The sequence below is a fragment of the Lolium rigidum genome, chromosome 5 (assembly GCF_022539505.1).
Source record: "Lolium rigidum isolate FL_2022 chromosome 5, APGP_CSIRO_Lrig_0.1, whole genome shotgun sequence".
Lineage (NCBI taxonomy): Eukaryota > Viridiplantae > Streptophyta > Magnoliopsida > Poales > Poaceae > Lolium > Lolium rigidum.
The window spans coordinates 14,807,295-14,811,478 of NC_061512.1; the positions used below are offsets into that span (position 1 = coordinate 14,807,295).

The 4,184-nt window shown below is 48.2% G+C and overlaps 1 pseudogene; it reads left to right on the forward strand.

Moving 5' to 3' along the window:
- On the forward strand, positions 1-1,481 carry LOC124655645 (annotated as a pseudogene).
- Positions 1,482-4,184: the final 2,703 nt, after the last annotated feature.

The window sequence follows — 4,184 nt, forward strand, 5'->3', positions numbered from 1 at the left end:
ATGGCGACTGTCTGCGCCGTCATACTGCTCCTTCTACTGATCACAGTGCAACATCTGGTGGCCGCCGACGTATTCTGTGACAACCTTAAGGTTGTGGCCGCCATGCTGCCAAAAAACACCTCCTCTTCGCCTCTACGCTTCGCCACCGCCACCTTCGGCCAAGCCCCCGAGGTCGTCTACGCGCTCGCGCTCTGCCGCGGTGATGTTGTAAACGGTACCACCTGCGCGGATTGCATCGCAAGCGGTTTCAACATACTGCAGAAACTGACGCCACCGCCTCAGCAGTGCGCCTATCCTGGCGCGTACTACGGCGAGTGTCACCTCGTGTACTCCACCGACAACATCCTCGGGCTGTCCTACAATGCTACTGGCGACGACGTGGTAGAGCTCCAACTGTGGAACATCATGAACTTCACAAGCGACGCCCGTCTCATGGCGGGCCTCGTCAAAGAGCTGCTGGTGGAGACGGTGGAGATGGCAGCCAGCACGACGCCGAGGCGGTTCGCCACCGGCCTCACGTACGGCGGCTCGACGTTCCCCATAGTGCGCTCTATGGCGCAGTGCACGCCGGACATGTCAGCGGGCGACTGTCTGGCTTGCCTACGACATCTCCTCGCCAAGGTCAACTCCACCATGGCCCTGCGGATTGGAGGACAGATCCATGTCATACATTGTTATTTCAGGTATGAGACATATGCGTTCTACAATGGTCCACCTATGCTGCGCCTCGGGCAGGCACCGGCACCGGAACCATCTCCGGATTCGACTCCGTCCAAGAACAAGAGTAAGTCCGCCTCAGCTCTCGTGCATCCATGTTTCTTATGGTACTGTGAGTCACTACTATGGAGCTCTCATCTGTTATGTATCAGGGCGTATGAACAAGCTGTGGACAATTCCTATAGTTGTACTTTCTCTAGCGGCAGCAGGATTTCTCAGCTTCATCTGCTTCTCTCGTCGGCTCACAAGTCGAATAATAGGTATGTAACTTTGTTTCTGAAGCAATATGTACTTTCCTATTGATAAAACTAGTTCCAGTTAATATCAAGTGTGGATCTTATACGACTACTATAGATACTACACCGGCTCTTTCTGTCAATTGAGTACTATTCAGGTAAACTGACCAGATTTAGAGGATCAAGGCCTGCTCAGGTTAGTGAGGGGGGAGAAGAACTAGCTTTGCAAGGGAAACAATATTACAGAGTTCTCGGTGTTTGACTTTCAACAGCTACTAGAGGCCACAAATTATTTTTCAGATGAAAACAAACTTGGAGAAGGTGGCTTTGGCGCTGTCTACAAGGTAAAACAGTATCTCTTCTTGATTTCCATCTACAAGGTCGATTGCAGACCTGGAAGAGGCTAACTACTGAATATAAATTTTCCAGGACCAGCTTCCTGAAGGATTGGATATCGCGGTTAAAAGACTTGCCTCCACTATTAGAAAAAGAGGCTTTCATCCGCCCCCATTAGTCGCCAAAATATAGGAACCGCGACTAAAGGGGTCTTTAGTCGCGGTTCGGGAGGCGACCCGCGACTAAAGACTTGGGCCCAGCGCGCTCGGTGGCCAGCTGGGGGACGGGAGGAGCTTTAGTCGCGGTTGGCCAGGCCAACCGCGACTAAAGGTTCTCAGCCCTGGCCCGAAGGCCTTTAGTCGCGGTTGGCCAGGCCAACCTGGACTAAAGGCCCATCCCTATAAAAGGCAACTCAGCTCACTTCACTTAGCCATTTGGTGCCACTTCTCTTCACAATCTTCACAATCTTCACAAGGGGTGGTGGGTTTGCTTTTGGTTCCTCTTAGCACACAAGGTGTTCGATGAAATGCCCGAGAGTATGAAACAAATATGATATGAAGTGTCCGAGCAACACTTGAGCTTTCTCATTTATTTTTCCTCCTCGTTCGCGGTTAGCAACTTGAACCTTTCATGTGTCATTGATAAAATATGCATGCGTGTAGTTCATTGTTTAATTTCTATTATTTGTAGCTTGTTAGTTTAACAAATGCATGATGGTTAATTATATACTTTATATAATAATAATGCAGATGAATCGGCAATAGATGTACGGTAACCGACTCTCCGGCGAGTTCATTACGGGTTTGAAAGATTTCCTCGTAGTGGCTAATGCGAACAAGCAGGGGGTTTTGTTATCTGTCCATATGCTGCCTGTAAGAATCAGAAGGGTTACTGTTCCTCAAGAGACGTTCACCTGCACCTGCTTCGGCAGGGTTTCATGCCAAGCTATAATTGTTGGACCAAGCATGGTGAAAGAGGGGTTAGGATGGAAGAAGATGAAGAAGGGGAGGATATCATCGATGACAACTATCCTGATCATTTCGGTGATACTTTCATGGAGGATGCTGAAGGTGGGAAAGATGAAGGGGAAGGTGAAGGGGAAGGTGAAGAAGAGGCACGTGATGAGCCTGCTGATGACCTTGGTCGGACCATTGCTGATGCATGGAGAGGCTGCAAAACTGAAAAGGAGAGGAAGAATTTGGATCGCATGTTAGAGGATCACAAAAAATCGCTGTACCCCGGATGCGATAATGGTCTGAAAAAGCTGGGCTGCATACTGGATTTGCTTAAATGGAAGGCACATGAAGGTCTATCTGACTCGGGATTTGAAAATTTGCTGAAAATGATGAAGAATATGTTTCCAAAGAATAACGAGTTGCCCGCTAGTACGTACGAAGCAAAGAATGTTGTCTGCCCTCTAGGTTTAGAGGTTCTGAAGATACATGCATGCATTAACGACTGCACCCTCTACCACGGTGAATACGAGAATTTGAATGAATGCCCGCGTTATAAGATCAGAGGCGATGACCCTAGTGACGATGTTGAGGGCGAGAAACCCAGGAATAGGGTTCCCGCCAAGGTGATGTGGTATGCTCCTATAATACCACGGTTGAAACGTCTGTTCAGGAACAAAGAGCATGCCAAGTTGTTGCGATGGCACAAAGAGGACCGTAAGTCGGACGGGGAGTTGAGACACCCCGCAGATTGAACACAATGGAGAAAGATCGACAGAGAGTTCAAAGATTTTGCAGCTGATGCAAGGAACATAAGATTTGGTCTAAGTACGGATGGCATGAATCCTTTTGGCGAGCAGAGCTCCAGCCATAGCACCTGGCCCGTGACTCTATGCATCTACAACCTTCCTCCTTGGTTGTGCATGAAGCGGAAGTTCATTATGATGCCAGTGCTCATCCAAGGTTCGAAGCAACCCGGCATAAACATCGATGTGTACCTAAGGCCATTAGTTGATGAACTTTTACAGTTGTTGGGCAGACCTGGTGTACGTGTGTGGGATGAGCACAAAGAAGAGGAATTTGACCTATGAGCGTTGCTTTTCGTAACCATCAACGATTGGCCTGCTCTTAGTAACCTTTCGGGACAGACAAATAAGGGATACAATGCATGCACGCACTGCTTACATCAGACTGAAAGTGTGTATTTGCCAAATTGTAAGAAGAACGTGTACCTGGGGCATCGTCGATTTCTTCACTGACATCATAACGTAAGAAAGAAAGGCAAGCATTTCAACGGCAAGGCAGATCACCGGCCGAAGCCTGCAGAACGTACTGGTGCGGAGGTATTTGATATGGTCAGGGATTTGAAAGTCATCTTTGGAAAGGGTCCCGGCGGACAATCAGTTCCGTAGGGAGCTGACGGGCACGCACCCATGTGGAAGAAGAAATCTATATTTTGGGAGCTAGAATATTGGAAAGTCCTAGATGTCCGCTCTGCAATCGACATGATGCATGTTACGAAGAATATTTGCGTGAACCTGCTAAGCTTATTGGGCGTGTATGGGAAGACAAATGATACAAAGGAAGCACGGCAGGAGCAGCAACGTTTGAAAGACCCTGATGACCGGCATCCGGAATGGTTTCAAGGTCGTGCCAGCTACGCTCTTACCAAAGAAGAGAAGGTCATTTTTTTTGAATGCCTGAGCAGTATGAAGGTCCCGTCTGGATTCTCGTCGAATATAAAGGGAATAATAAACATGGCGGACAAAAAGTTCCAAAACCTAAAGTCTCACGACTGGCACGTGATTATGACGCAATTGCTTCTGATTGCTTTGAGGGGGCTCCTACCGGAAAATGTTCGAGTAGCCATTGTGAAGCTATGTACATTCCTCAATGCAATCTCTCAGAAGGTAATCAATCCAGAAGATCTACCACGGTTACA